The sequence below is a fragment of the Trifolium pratense genome, linkage group LG2, assembly GCF_020283565.1.
Source record: "Trifolium pratense cultivar HEN17-A07 linkage group LG2, ARS_RC_1.1, whole genome shotgun sequence".
NCBI lineage: Eukaryota > Viridiplantae > Streptophyta > Magnoliopsida > Fabales > Fabaceae > Trifolium > Trifolium pratense.
The window spans coordinates 42,884,134-42,901,250 of record NC_060060.1 but is presented as its reverse complement, the minus strand read 5'-3'; the positions used below and the strand labels follow the sequence as shown (position 1 = coordinate 42,901,250).

At 33.3% G+C, this 17,117-nt stretch overlaps 1 long non-coding RNA gene across 1 annotated transcript; it reads right to left on the bottom strand.

Annotated features, from left to right (window-relative positions):
• Positions 1-15,075: 15,075 nt before the first annotated feature.
• LOC123908710 lies at positions 15,076-17,117 on the bottom strand. The gene is made up of 2 exons (XR_006809668.1): positions 16,049-17,117; positions 15,076-15,136 (listed from the first exon to the last, which is right to left on the bottom strand). It is a non-coding gene; the product is annotated as an uncharacterized LOC123908710 (long non-coding RNA).

Genomic DNA, 17,117 nt, shown 5'->3' with positions numbered 1-17,117 from the left:
GATGTTTGTTGGATTTTGATGGAGGTTTTTGGTAATGGTGATTAATGGATGAAGTTGAGAGGTTTTTGAGAAAGGAGAGTGGAGAGAGATAGTGTGAGAGAGAGAATGATGAGGTTGTAGCGCGTGATAAAGGAAGTTATGGAAGTTTTTGATTACTTCCCTTAATTTGCGTGCACCAATGAATGAAGTGAGGAGAAACACTTCAACTGCACGCCTTTTGTGCTGTAACTGCTACAAATCTTCAAACAGGCAAATACCAAGTTTGCCTCGCATTTTTTCAAATTGAACTGCATCTAGAGCCTTAGTAAAAATATCAGCCAATTGTTCTTCAGTTGAGATATGCTCAAGAGTCACAATACCTTCTTCAACTAGATCTCTAATAAAATGGTGCCTAATATCAATATGCTTCGTCCTGCTATGTTGGATAGGATTTTTTGAAATATTGATGGCACTAAGGTTGTCACAGTACAATGCCATAGCATCTTGTACCACATTGTACTCCAGCAACATTTGTTTCATCCATAATAGCTGGGAGCAACTGCTACCAGCAGCTATGTACTCTGCTTCAGCTGTAGATAGGGATACACAATTCTGTTTCTTGCTGAACCAAGATATAAGGTTGTTGCCCAAAAAGAAACAAGCTCCTGAGGTGCTTTTTCTATCATCTGCACAACCTGCCCAATCAGCATCACAATATCCTACTAGCATAGAGTTCTCACCATGAGTATACAAGATCCCATAATCACATGTACCATTCACATACTTCAAAATTCTTTTCACTTGAGCAAGATGACTCATCTTTGGCTCAGCTTGGTACCTAGCACATACTCCTACAGCAAAAGTAATATCAGGCCTGCTGGCTGTAAGGTATAATAAGCTTCCTATCATGCTTCTATAAAGACTTTGATCTACATCAACTCCCTTTTCATCTTTGGTAAGCTTTAAATGGGTTGCTGCAGGTGTTCTTTTATGAGCAGCACTTTCCATACCAAACTTTTTCACTATATTTCTTGCATACTTGCTTTGGGAGATAAAAATAGTATCCTCCATCTGCTTTACTTGGAGCCCAAGAAAGTAGGTTAGTTCACCTACAAGACTCATCTCAAACTCAGACTGCATTTGCTGCACGAAATGCTGTACCATCTCACTAGACATTCCTCCAAATACAATGTCATCAACATAGATTTGTGCTATTAGAAATTTGCCTTGATCTTCTTTCACAAATAGAGTCTTGTCATTTCCTCCTTTCCTGTAGCCTTGACTAATAAGGAACTCAGTCAATCTTTCATACCATGCTCGAGGTGCTTGTTTTAATCCATAAAGAGCTTTCTTTAATTTGTAAACATGATTTGGAAAGCTTGGATCAACAAACCCCTTTGGTTGTTCCACATATACTTCTTCATTTAAGTACCCATTGAGGAAGGCACTTTTCACATCCATTTGAAATAACTTGAATTTTAGAATGCATGCCACTCCTAGGAGTAATCTAATGGATTCAAGACGAGCAACCGGAGCAAAAGTCTCATCAAAATCTATCCCTTCAATCTGTGAATATCCTTGTGCAACCAGCCTTGCCTTGTTTCTGGTCACAGTTCCACTTTCATCAGACTTGTTCTTGTAGACCCATTTGGTACCAATTACATTTGCATTTTCAGGTCTAGGAACCAAGTCCCAAACTTCATTCCTCTTGAACTGATTTAGCTCTTCTTGCATAGCATTTATCCAGAACTCATCAGTCAGAGCTTCCTTCACATTTTTTGGCTCAAATTTAGACACAAAACAAGCATTAGAAACTAAGTCAAGTGTTCTTCTAGTAGTAATTCCTTGATTGGGATTACCAATAATCAGGTCTGTAGGATGATTCTTTTGAGTACGAGTAGAAGGTCCTTTCTTTGGAGTAGCAGAGATTTGGTCAGATGCAGTAACCTCTGTATCATTCTTTGATTCATTAGTAGTTTCACAATCTACATTACCTGGTATAGATGCTGTAGCATCTTCTGCATCATCTTCAGCAGTTTCACTTGAGGTGTCATCTATTACCACATTTATAGACTCCATCATGGTTTTGGTTCTATTATTATATACTCTGTAGGCTCTACTATTTGTTGAGTATCCCAAGAATATGCCCTCATCACTTTTAGGATCCATTTTGGTTCTTGGTTCTCTATCAGACAAGATGTAGCATTTACTACCAAACACATGGAAGTGCTTAACAGTAGGTTTCCTTTCCTTCCATAATTCGTACAGAGTAGTTGTTGTTCCAGATCTCAGGGTGACACGATTATGAATATAGCAGGCAGTATTCATAGCTTCTGCCCAAAAACCATGTGAAAGCTTCTTTGCATGTAACATTACCCTTGCAGACTCTTGTATAGTTCTATTTTTCCTTTCTACTACACCATTTTGTTGTGGTGTGATGGGAGATGAGAATTCATGTATGATGCCTTCAGAGGCACAGAAGTCAGAGAAACTGGAGTTCTCAAACTCCTTACCATGATCACTTCTGATCCTTAATACCACATTGTTTTTCTCCCTTTGAAGTTGAACACATAGATCTTTGAACACATCAAAGGTTTCTGATTTCTTTCTAATAAAATTTATCCAGGTGTATCTAGAAAAATCATCAACAACAACATATGCGTACCTTTTTCCTCCCAAGCTTTCAGTTTGCATAGGACCCATCAAGTCCATGTGTAGAAGTTCAAGAACTCTGGTAGTGGTAAGATGCTGCAGCTTTGGATGTGGCATCTTGGTTTGCTTTCCAATTTGACAGTCTCCACATATGCTACCTTCTTCAATTTTGAGATTTGGCAGTCCTCTGATGGCTTCTTTGGATATTGCTTTCTTCATGCTTCTTAGATTAAGATGACCAAGCTTTTGGTGCCATAGTTTTACTTCGTCTTCTTTAGTGGTTAAGCATGTTGACATATTTTCTCCTTCTTGGGGAACCCATAGATAGCAGTTATCTTTTGATCTGACACCTTTCATCAAAATCTCACCTTCGTTATTTGTAACCAGACACTCAGATTTGGTGAAGTTTACTTTCATTCCTTGGTCGCATAGTTGACTAATACTTATCAAGTTTGCAGTCAATCCTCTTACTAACAATACATTGTTTAGTTTAGGCAAGCTATTACTTCTGAGCTCCCCAATCCCAACAATTTCTCCTTTTGCACCATCACCAAAGGTAACAAAACTAGTTGAGTAAGACTTTATTCCGACAAGAAATTTACTTATTCCGGTCATGTGTCTTGAACAGCCACTATCGAAGTACCAGTCTTCCCTTGATGAGGCTCTAAGTGATGTGTGAGCAATCAGAGCAGTAATCTCTTTTTCAGGTTGAGTTGTATCACTTTTCTTCTCATTTTCTTCTTTAGGTTTCCATTCTTGTTGAGTAGGAGCAGTTGTGGAAACAGGTTTGTGCTGAGGACGTCTGTTAGGGTACCCATATAGCTTGTAGCAGTAAGGCCTTATGTGCCCTTTTCTACCACAGTAATGACATCTCCAAGCATGGTGCTTTCTTCTATTTCTTGACATGGGATGCTGCTGATGATGCTGCGGCTTCTGATAAGGCATCCTTTGCTTTTGAGTTTCTTTAGGCTCCATGTACATGACGTCAGGACTGTAATTTTTGAATTTATTGACATTCTCATAGCTAAGCCCAATATTTCTAGGCTTTCGAACATTTTTCTCTAAGATTTCCTCCAGTTGTCCATCAGCCTTATGAAGTTTGTCAAGATGCTCATCATCTTTATACAACATGTCAGAGAATTTTCTCAGCCGCCAAATGTCAGTATTTAATTTTTCAATGACTCCTTTAGCTTCTTCAAGATCAGAGGATAGATAATTTACCTTCTTTTGTAGTTCCTCCATCTTTGAGATATTCTCAAATTTTTCTGCTTTTAGCTCATTGATGGTTACCTTTTGTTTCTCAATAACCCTGCAGATCTTAAGATCAGAGGACAGAAAATTTACCTTCTTTTGAAGTTCCTCTATTTTTGAGATATTCTCAGATTTTTCTGCTTTTAATTCATTGATGGTTACCTTTTGTTTCTCAATAACCCTGCAGATTTCTTCACTTTTAAGACAAAGTTCCTTGTAGGATGCAGCAAGCTCTTCATAGGTTACCTCTCCATCATCAGATTCTGTATCAGATGTAACAATACCTGTTAAGACTGAGATATGTTTAGCAGTTACAGATGCTGTATCATCTTCTGAGTCATCTTCCTCAGACCAACTGACAGTTAGCCCTTTCTTTGCTCTCTTCTGATATGTTGGGCACTCAGGTCTGATGTGACCATATCCTTCACATTCGTGACATCGAATGTTTTTGTTTAAGTTTGATTTTTCATCACCTTTTGGTTTTCCTTGGCTTTCATTGCTGCGCATAGTGCTTGGAGCATTGTTTTTGAAATTTGATCTGGGTCTCTTATCCATTCGTTTCAAAACTTTGTTGAATTGTTTTCCTAATAACACCATGGCCTCAGAGATACTCTCATTAGATTCTTCTTCATCCTCCAGTTCTTCTTCATTATTTTTGGATGAGAAGGCAATGCTCTTATTTTTCTTTTCACTTCTTCCATTTGCAACACTTTCATAAGTTTGGAGTGATCCAACCAGTTCATCCAGCTTCATATCAGATATGTTTTTGGCTTCTTCCATAGCTGTGACTTTCATATCAAATTTCTTTGGAAGTGATCTAAGCATTTTTCTTACTAACTTTTCTTCGGGAATTTTCTCCCCCAAAGCATCAAATTGATTATCATAGTCTAGAATAGTCATATGAAAATCTTGAATTGTTTCCTCCTCCTTCATACGTAAGTTTTCAAACTGAGTAGTAAGGATCTGTAATTTAGACATTTTTACCTGAGGAGTACCTTCATGAACATTTTCAAGAATCTTCCAAGCTTCCTTTGCTGAGACACATTTTTTGATTAGTTTGAAGATGTGTTTATCTACCCCATTATATAATGCATATAATGCTTTTGAGTTTCCCAAGGCAAGCTCATCCTCTTCTTTAGACCAGTCCTCCTCAGCTTTTAGTTCAAGTGTTGGCTTTCCATCCTTGTCAATGACCACAGGGGGGTCCCATCCTTTCAGAACAGCCTTCCAAGTTTTGCTATCCATAGATTTTAGGAAAGCAATCATGCGTGATTTCCAATAATCATAGTTGGAGACACCAACTAGAAGCGGTGGTCTGCTTACAAGCCCTCCTTCCTTTTCAATGTTGCCAGACATTTTCCCTGGAGCTCACCCTATAACCAGAAAGGGTGCCTGCTCTGATGCCAATTGAAATCTGGCACGCAGTGAACACAATGCTGCACAAGATGCTATAGCACACGTTGCAGCACGACAGTCGCAGAACACAGTAAATAAATAAATAAATTGCAGAACAATAAATAAGACAGGAAATTGTTAACCCAGTTCAGTGCAACGTCACCTACTCTGGGGGATACCAATCCAGGAATGAATCCACTATAATAGCTCTAGTTCAAAGCCCTCAACCAACACCCGGTACTTGACTTATCACCTAGACACTACCCGTGCAATCCTACCTAAGAACCTCTTAGATAATGAGACCCCGTCCCAAATTCCCTCTAACAACACGCACTATGTTGCTGTCAATAATAACGATAAGGATGGAGACACTCTCCTAGAAACTAGACCACACTCTTGCTTAAAAGCTTATGAGTGAATCACACAAACTAACTCCGTGCTTAAAAGCTTAGGAGCAGTTGACAATAAACAACACAAACCCAGTCCTAAACTTGCATCAAAACGATACAAGAAAGGCTCACAAAAGACACACACACTAAACCTTAAAACGCACGCTTTTTATGAAATACAAGGTTTAGAAATCGCGAGTTTAATAGCCTTGAGGCTTCACATATTTATAGTCTTCAATTGTCTTGATGGGCAAGTTAGGTCTTCAGACTTGTACAGCTGTGAGAATTGCGGCCAACCCTATATTATTTTCAGAAATATAATTCCTGTTGTTCCAAACAAAAAAAAAACGCAAAAATATAATATAATTATATTTTTGTTTTAAATAACTTTCCTTTGACCGACTTCAATGAAACTTGCTGAGTAAGTCTCGTCTTGCCTAAACGCACGTGCCTGAATATATAATTGGAGCAAATCTTGGCTCAGATTTGAAATAAAAATTCTGCACGAAAAACAGAGCTTCAGGATGCTGTACTATAATGCTACAGCATCTCAGTTCAGCATCTGGCTGGTTGGCTTTTGCAAAATGTAGCCAATCAAAACACCAACAACAGGGCAACCAGCTTTTGATAACAAATGTATACAATTTTGATCGACAATTGAGATGTTACGATAAGTGGAAAGAAACTGGACCTCCTTATCAATGTAGTCAGGTTTGAGATCCTACGTAGGATCGGTAGGCTGGTTGAGAATCGTAAGATCGGGATCGTAGCTCGATTCGTAAGATCCTACTCAAGGGTAAAATTGTAACTTCACGTATATACATGTACACATAAACATAAAAAAATAATACATGAACAAAATAAACTTAATTAATTAATATTTCATAGACATCATTCCAAATGTTCATAAGTTCATAATAGAGTGTTATAAGAAGCAACCATAGGGTTAAAAAAACAAAATGAAAACAGAGGATTGAAACTTGAGTGTGAAAGAGATGAGTTCAAAAGGTTTCGGTGAAGACAGATGTTTGAGTGAAAGAGATGGTTGAAAGTGAGAGAGGAGTGAACGAAAATGAGAAAACACTACCTGAGCAAGGTAAGTCAGAGAAAGTGGGAATAAATTGATTTTTAATAAGTGAGATTACAATCATACCCCTTACTTTTGACATTTTTTATAAAATAAAAATTGATTATGTTGTCCAACTAAAGAGGTGAAGTATGCTAATACACACCTATAATAGTGGGTGTATATTAGAAGAACCCTTTTAAATAATGCACAAGTTTATAAATTCTAATTAATGTTATAGTCACTTGATTTATTCCAAGTCAACTATGTGAAACTCTTTTTTTTAGATGGAACTGTTTATGTCAAGTATGTGGTGGAACTGTTTATCACAACACCAAATTAACCATCCAAAAAGTAACACACAATACATAACTAATAAAAACCCAAACACAGAGTAGTAATCTAGCTAGCTATAAAACAAACATATATAGCATTCTACTTGATAGGAGATGATGAAAACACTACCTGAGCAAGGTAAGTCAGAGAAAGTGGGAATAAATTGATTTTTAATAAGTGAGATTACAATCATACCCCTTACTTTTGACATTTTTATAAAATAAAAATTGATTATGTTGTCCAACTAAAAAGGTGAAGTATGCTAATACACACCTATAATAGTGGGTGTATATTAGATGGAACTATTTATGTCAAGTATGTGGTGGGTAGAGTGAAACTTTTAATTTGGAAATAGTTTACGGATAAAAATCATGGCATGTACCCTCTATACCTTCTATAACCGTTAGAATTTGTCAAAGTGTGGAGTTGAGCCTGGTTGGGTTGGAGTCACCTTTAGGATCTGACTTTTTGTGATTGTTTCTTCTTCTTCTTCTTCTTCTTCTTCTTCGAGGGGAGTCGTTGTCCTCGTGGTTGAAGTGTTAGAGTGTTCTTGTTTTATGGCGTATCTTTGGCCTTAGTTTTCGAGTGTATCTTTGGCACCCCTATATACTTCTGGTGCTCATTTATATTTTTAACTTTTGTTTGTTCTGTTTTTCGTTTATAATATTATATTAAAAAATAAATAAATGTAAATTGAAATTGTTTGAAAAATCTAAACTATGATATTATAACATAAAATTAAATTAGAGTTATTGGCTTCGAAGTAAAATAATTGTTTTTGTCAAAAAAAAGTAAAATAATTATTTTATTCAAATTACATATTTAAATTTCTTTAATCATAGGTCTAAATATTGGAGGCCATTTTTGAAACATCCATAATTTATAACATAGAAAAATACAATCTAATTATAATAGTATTTTGTGTCTTATTTTATTTTATTACAAACATTTGAGAGTACATAGCCATAGTTGCAAGGTGCATGAAATTATAAAACTTAAAAAAAAAATAAAAAATTATTGTGTACTAATACAATTATATTGAATATATTTTTTGCTATGGTGTGAGAATTTATTCTTCCTTGCATAACATTTGTGTACTCTTTTTTTTTTTTTGGTACATAACATTTGTGTACTCTATTGGGTATGAAACTCACTCCTCTAGCGGTGGCAGTGGATCTTTTAAAAAGAGTTCACAATAGCCATTAATGCACTTATAAATGCTGGCTACAAATATTTGTGGACAATCATCTGCAGTTTTACATTTACAAAATGTTGCAATGAGATTTGGCTTAATGTCAACCTCCTTTGCACTAGTAAGAAATAGGAAAAAAAATAAAATTAAAATGGGAATAAACTTGAGAGTTTTAGCCATATTTATTTTTCTGTAGTTTATCTTAAGTTACAAATAGAAAATAGTTTGATCAATTTATAATGTACGACAACCATGTAATGCTGAAAATATTTAAATGATTTCTGCAGAAAATAGTTGCATTTGCCCCCTTTATTAGCATAGTTGAAAAATGTCTCCTCGGTGGATCAAGTGTTGTGTTTGTCCCTTAAATACATTTAATGAAGGGGTAAAATAAATAAAAATGCTAATTATTAAAATTTATTAGTTTTTAAATCAACCTTTCATGATAGAGTAATCATCAGACATTGTTTTTAAAAGCATTTTTAATTAAGTTTTTATTCTAATTTTATTAGTTTAGTATTTAATTTCGAGTCATGTTTAAAATAAATTGCAGTTTTTTATTTATCGAGTCAATTAGCTTCGAATTCTTATAATTTTTTTTTTGAGCAATTCTTTTAATTTCTTTATTAATCAAATATTATGTATAGTTTTTATTTTCAACTTAATAAGTTTATAGTTGAGTGCAATTATTAGTATGATTTTATTTTTTTAGAATGACAAATAATATTATATATAATAAACAATAAGAACAATAGAAAATTTAGAAAATAAAGGAGTACCGGAAGTACACTCCACCACCTCGCCAACACCTAACAATCTTTAAAAATTACATACATTCCTATAAGAAAACGCACCAAAATCTAAACACATTAACCCATCACTATAAGAAGATCCGATGATTCCTCATAGAGAGACAACGATCAGCCACAAAAGAAAGACATACACAAGAGGTGATATTAATTAAAGGACAGACACTCGAAGCCTCCAAGACCAATTATTATGTGTTTTAGTGTATGGAATAGTCTGAAATGAAAAAGAAAAAACGTGGATTTAATGTTTTTGAATTACGAAAATGAGAATGCTTATAAAATATAAAATTAAAAAAAAAATATCATGTTTCTTGGCAAAAGCAAATGGAGGAGGCGTGCGTGGCAACAAAAAGAAAGGAATTATGGAAACATAATAAGGGGAGGATTGAAAGAAACTAAAGGAACATAGCAACAAGCTTGGAAGTGTGTGACGCCTGCACTGATCCAACTTCAAATAAAGTTCCAATATTTTATTTTCTTTCTCGTACAAGGTGCGGTGTTGTCGCGATTTTTTTTTTATGATAGGACGACATTGTCGTAAATAGATATGATTAATGTTGTATTAATAATTTAATTTTGATTGACTCGTTTTTTATTAAGATGATGAAAAAAATATTAATAGAATAAATTATAATAGGTCAAATTTTGTTTTTGAAAAAATAGGTCAATATTGAATATTGCGGAAATATTATATTATATTTGTTTTTATCTAATTATATTGTACACTACTTTTATATTTGTTTGTATATATCAAATCACATTGTACAACTTTTTTTTTTGTAAGAAATTATTAATTTAAACAAATTTGTAGTTATATTAGTATATGAATTAAATAAGTTTTTGCTTCCTATAAATATTTTAAACTCCTTTGTTAGTCCCTATAAATAATTCTAGTAAGTTTTGTTCCCCTAAATTATGTCGCGTTTTTTAGTTCCTACTTTTAAGCAACTCATGTGTACTTTTCACATTTTTGAATAAGTTTTTGTATTCATGTTCATAACATTATAAGAATTTTTAAGCGCAAAAAATTTAAAATTTCATATTTAATTTGGGAACCCCTATTATGCACCCCTTTTTTTGAGGTTCACGGGTACACCCCTGGATTTTTACCTGTTATAGCAGGTTGTTCAAGTTTTTGGACTGTGGGGCCCACAAGAGAGAAAAAACTAATTTTTTAAATGAAAATTTGTTGATTACGTTTTTATCCTTAATTGATTCCTAGTCTCCTCACTTCATTCATTTGCAGAAAAGTCATCTTTTTGAACTGTCTCTCAATCTTTTCGTTTGCAGAAAATTCATTCTCAAAAAAGTTTAATGAACTGAAAATTCATATCAGTATACGAAATGACTCATGGTCATGGACATTGCAGAAAATTCATTCTCAGAAACTTTTTGGTCATGGACATTAAAATTCATTCTCAGATCTTGATCGAGTCTTTTTCAAGTGTCAAGTTAAAAACTCCCTTGTTCCTCTCTTAACCTCGCCGGAGCAGTCATAACCTCGGCCTCCACTCTCCCCATCTACATCGTTCTAACTTTGTATCATCATGTCCATGACCATGAGTGTTGTTGATATTGAGAAGTTTTTTGGGATTTGGGTTTAGTTTTTTGAGAATAAATTTGGATGATCGGACTTCGAATGTATAGAAGAATTGTAATAGAAGTCTCGTTGAAAACTTAATTTTATTGAAAGGGTCATGAAGTTTGACTAAAACTATCGATTTCGACTCAAGATTTGGAATTTTATCAATCTGATCGTTCAATATTTCCTAATTGGACTAACAAACAAATGACAATAAGAATTTGGAATATCAAACTCTGAATGTATAGACCAATTGTAATAACAGTCTCATTTGAAATCTAGTTTTAATGAAAGGGCCATAAAGTTTGACTAAAACTATCGATTTGGATTGAAACAAATGATTTTTATCAATCCGACCGTTCAATATCACCTAATTGGACTAACAAACAAATGAGAATAAGAATTTTGATGATCGGACTTCGACTGTATAGACTGATTTTAATAACTGTCTCGTTTGAAATATAGTTTTAATGAAAGGGTCACGAAGTTTGACTAAAACTACCGATTTGGACTGAAAAAATTGAATTTTATCAATCCGATCGTTCAATATCACCTAATTGGACTAACAAACAAATGAGAATAAAATTTTTGATGACCGAACTCCAAATGTATAGACCAATTGTAATAACAGTCTCATCTAAAATCTAGTTTTAATGAAAGGGCCACAAAGTTTGACTAAAACTACCGATTTGGACTGAAAAAATTGAATTTTATCAATCCGACCGTTCAATATCACGTAATTGGACTAACAAACAAATGAGAATAAGAATTTTGATGATCAGACTCCGAATGTATAGACCAATTGTAATAACTGTCTCATATGAAATATAGTTTTAATAAAAGGGCCACAAAGTTTGACTAAAACTACCGATTTGGACTGAAAATTTTGAATTTTATCAATCCGACCATTCAATATAACCTAATTGGACTAACAAACAAATGAGAATAAGAATTTTGATGATCGGACTTCGACTGTATATACTGATTTTAATAACTGTCTCATTTGAAATATAGTTTTAATGAAAGGGTCACGAAGTTTGACTAAAACTACCGATTTGGACTGAAAATTTTGAATTTTATCAATCCGGCCGTTCAATGTCATATAATTGGTTTAACAAACAAATGAGAATAAGAATTTCGATGATCGGACTCTGAATGTATAGACCAATTGTAATAACAGTCTCATCTGAAATATAGTTTTAATGAAAGGGCCACAAAGTTTGAGTAAAACTACCGATTTGGACTGAAAATTTTGAATTTTATCAATTTGACCGTTCAATATTCCATAATTGGACCAACAAACAAATGAGAATAAAAATATTGAGAATAAGAATATTCTCTATACACTCGGAGTTCGATCATCAAAATTCTTACACTCGGAGTCCAATTTGTTTGTTAGTCCAAATTTTTTATTCTCATTTGTTTGCAAGTCAAAATATAGTCAAAATTTTTATTTTCATTTGTCTCACTCAGAGTCCGACCGTTCAAAATCACCTAATTGGATTGAAAAACAAATGAAAATGATAATTTTGATGGGAGAGATTCTTAGAATATCTTGAATATTAATACAAAAAAATCATTCAAAAATGCGAAAGTACACAACAGTTAAGTTAAAAATAGGAGTAAAAATTGCGATAGAAAATATTTGAAAGATCAAAAATTAATTTTTATTTTATAAAACTAATAACAAAATTCGAAATTTTTATAGAGAAAAAAAATGCTAACCATAAATTATAAATTAATTCTACTGAATCTTCTCTATCGCACCGTTACCTTCTACCTTCGTTGGGACTTCTCCCCATCAAACACCACCTCTTCCATAGTTCCATTCCTTTGAACTTGGTATTTCTCAACACACCACACTACACTACCCATTCATCATGATATATTTCTAAAGAGTTAAAGCAAGTGGTCCTTGATTATTTATTTTTTAAATTTCATTTTTCTGTTTTTTAAATTTCGTTGGTCGAAGACAAGGAAACACAAAGGAGAGATGAACAATGAACAGTGCAATATACGAAAAGGTTGTGCACAATAGACAAAGTTTGGAAAAAGAAGAGGAAAAATTACTTTTCTGCAAATGGATGAAGGAAAGATATTGGAAATCACTACAAGGACTAAAACATAATCAATCAATTTTCATTTTAAAAAATTAGTTTTTTTCTCTTGTGGGCCTACTGTCCAAAAATTGGTGCAACTTGCTATAGCAAGTCAAAAGAAGAGGTCCACCGGTGGACCCGAAAAAAAGGGGTGCATATTAGGAGACCCATTTAATTTATCCCACTTTAAAAAAAGTGTTTATTTGTTTGTATCAAATGCCATTGTATTTTCACTAACAACTCAAATTTGTGATTATATTAGTATATGTAATAAGTTTTTAGTTCTATAAATATCTCAAATCATGTTTTTAGATGATATAAATAATTTCAGTAAGTTTTTGGTCTCCCACATAAATTATTTTCTTTCACTCTTTGTTTAGTATATTCAATTGTTCTTTGTTAGCTATATTCATGATTTATTTATACTTATTTTGTCTTGTTAATTTGATAATTTTTTTGTTCATTTTAATGAATTATATTTATGGATTCAATTAAGAAAAATGTTTCGTATAAAATGGGTTTATACGAAAATTAAAATTGTGAGGAAATTTGAATTACATGATTAGTGAGGGAATTTGAAATTTGTCACAAATTAGTGAGGGAGTTTCAAATCTGTCACAAATTTTGGTGAGGGAATTTGAAATTCCTCATGAACTCAAATCCGTCACTAATTAGCGACGGAATTGTAGAATTAATGTCAAAATTTGTGAGGGGTGTAAAATTCCCTTACTAATCATTTGCGACGTTGAAATTGTTTATGGATTTTATGTTGTCGTTAAATCCGTCACTAAACATGTTTGTGACGGAAATTTCACACATTAGCGACGAATTTGTGCCCTCGCTAAATTTGATATTTCTAGTAATGGAATTACTTCAATAAATGCAATTCCCCCCCCCCCCCCCCCCCCCCCCCCCCCCCCCCCCCCCCCCCCCCATTTTGAATAAATCGAAATTTTACCACCCCTATTTTATAATTTTTTGGATTTTGCCCTCCAAAATTATGCACAAAATCTGCTTCTGAGCCTCAACTTCAAAGTTTCGCACAGAACTTAATTTGGATCAATAATTCACCAAACTGGTACCGAAATGATCGTAATCGAGTTAAATTTTCACAGAATCAAAATCCACTAAATTTGGCGTTACAGATAGAGATTAATTACCGTTTTAGTAAAGATCTATCCAAATTAATTATTGTATGGAACTACAACTGGTATTTTCGACATGTCTCTCACCCTGTAGCTCAGTTTTGAATAGTATTTACATGTCTGGAAAGCTAACAAAATTACCCTTGTTGGAATTTCACCGATTTTGGAGTTACGATGCGTTCGGTAGACGATGTTGAACTTGAAGGTTAGAAGCAGATTTCTCTATAATTAGTAATTGGACAGAGCTTCACTAAAACAGTAATTAATCTCTCTCTGTAACTCCAAATTTAGTGGGGTTTGATTTTGTAGAAAGCTAACTCGATTACGGTCATTTAAGTACCAGTTTTGGGGAATTATTGATCCAAATTGAGTTATCTGAGAAGCTTTGAAGTTGAGGCTCGGAAGGAGATTTTGTGCAGAGTTTTGGGAGGGGGGGGGGGGGGGCAAAATCCAAAAAAATTATAAAATAGGGAGGGTAAAATTCCGGATTTTAAAATAGGGGGCAAAATTCAGGATTTCAAAATAGGGGGGTAAAACTGCATTTAAGCCTAAATTCAATTTTACACCTCAAGGATTATGATTCGCATCTGTCTATCTAGAATCTTCTCTAATGGCCTTATCTCCAACGTTCGTAATTTTCTCTGCCTATATAAAGAGGACATTATCAAGAAATTTGGCTGCTACACCTTACAATACTCTAAGCTATCCGTGAACACAAAGCTCTGAAGCTCTGAAACATTTTCATACACACTTTACTCAGTTTTAGTGTTATTTGAGTTTTAGAAAAGCTTAGATATTTGTACAACACTTTTGATTATTCAAAGTGTTAATCTTACATTCATTATTATTTCTTTGTAAGTTTTGGAGAAGTCTCTTGTTAGTTGTAACTTGAGCATTTGAAGTCTCTTGCTATGTACTTGAGCATTTGTTTGTAATCTTTAGTGATTTTATATCGAACTCCATTGGAAGTGCAAGGGAACTAGAGTACTCTCGACTTGTGAAGGAAACCAATATAAACTTTTGTGTGTTCATCTTCTCTCCCTTATCTCCTTTATTGTGTTAATTTATCCGCTGCATAAAGTGATTTTGGATTGCAAAATTTCTGAAAAAGCTTTAGTTTTTCAAAACACAATTCACCCCCTTGTGTTTTTCACACCTTCAAAAATGTCTTTTATTTTTAATCAATTTCAATCAAATAGCAACGCACCGGTTCATATCCTATATGCACCAGTTCAAAATGCCTGAAATTGAAAAACTCTTAAGTTTCAAAGCATTTTGAAAAATCTTTTTGAAAAACATTTTGATCAAATATTTGCCTAAATCACATCAATATATTTTGACGCTATTTTTTACATCATTCAAAACAAACGACAATATCTTCATGTGATATTCCATGATTATAACTCTTCAACATATAAACTTCTAAGCCAAGTCACTAGAAAAATCTATAGTCAATTTCTGTAGCTACTTCAATAGCATCTTCAGTCATCCTTATGATTCTAGGAATCAATAATAGTAACTAACTGATGCAATCAAAACCATAACAATTCAAACAAATACAATTATCATTCCTTTACAGGAACAAAATGGAACAATTCCAGATTAGCAAGATTCAAACTAATTAATATTTTGGATGCCAAAGTAAATAAGCTAGCACACAGGCATTAGTGCCAACAAGTAATCATATGTTTTATTACAGAATTAGAAAACAATGAGGACATTAAAAGCCACATTTTAGCAATTCAACATAAGATAGATTAGCTTAACTTGATGCTTTTCACTTACTACCCCAATTGAATTTTAAGTTATTGAGGCTCGACTAGTCCAAGCATGTAGCCATAAACAAATTTTGTAACACATGCAGTATGGTCAGAATTATGGAACCAAATCACCAATAAATTCATGATATAGCGAATTGAACTAAATCCATAAGCCATACAAAACCACTGCCCCATATGGATTTTTTTTTTGAATGACTAGAGTATAACAAGTACATAGCCTCCAGAATAAAGAAAAAATAAAGTAAACTCAAAAGAAAGAACTCCTAAGCCGCCCATGACTAGAGTGAGAGCCACCAAACCCCAAAATAATCGACGACCAAGAAGAGAGAAACAGAAGAAACCAAGAAGAGAAGAACGGAAAGAAAAACTTACACTCCTCCAAAATCACCAAAATCCAGAAGCATGCACCACCACACACAAGACTCTAAGTGTTCCAACACGAGACTCATAAAGAGAGCACTGCCCCATAAGGACTATAAAATAGGATTACAACAAATGGTAGGAATCTTTGTAGACAATTTACCATGAAAATGTAGACATCCTCAGCTAATCCTCTAAAATGGCGCCATATCTAAATTACTAAATCTCTACGGCTGATAGGAAAACTATTATCACCTTGTGTGCTCCACACGTTCCCCGATGAAAATTAGTTATCACTAACGGCAGTAGAAACTTTGTACCAATATTATGGTAAACAAAAAAAAACATAAAACTGTTGTTTATCTTCTAATTACCTCTAATAACTATACAACTCATATATATATATATATATATATATATATATGCATTGAGTTTACTAAAAAGTAAGAACTAATTAAAACGAAAAAATTAAGGAATATCTAAATAGCATCATCTCTATAAAGCTGGTAATAAGACTGTTATTTATCTACTAATTACTTTTAATAAAACATCTACGCTGATAGCTATACTAATAAAATTAGAGTTATTGGGCTTCGAAGTAAAATAGTTATTTTATTCAACTTATATAATATATTTCAATTTCATTAATCATAGGTCTAAATTGGAGGCCTTGTGAAACATCCATAATTAAGATAGAAAAAATATACAATCTAATAGTATTTAGTGTCTTATTTTATTTAATTACCAACATTTTAGAGTACATAACAATTGTTGCAAGGTGCATATGAAATTATGAAACTAAAAAAAAAAAAAAAAAAAAAGAAATACAATTATTAGGTGCTAATACAATATATTGAATACTCCCTCCAGCCTTTAATATAAGAAGAGATTCACTTTTTAGATACATTAAAAAATTTATGTATCTAGACTATATTATAGACTAAATATACATTCATTTTTTAATGTATTTAAAAAGTCAACTTCTTCTTATATTAATTAAGAAATAGAGGGAGTATATTTTTTATTATACTGCGAGAATTTATTCTTCCTTGCTAATAACATTTGTGTACTCTATTGGGTA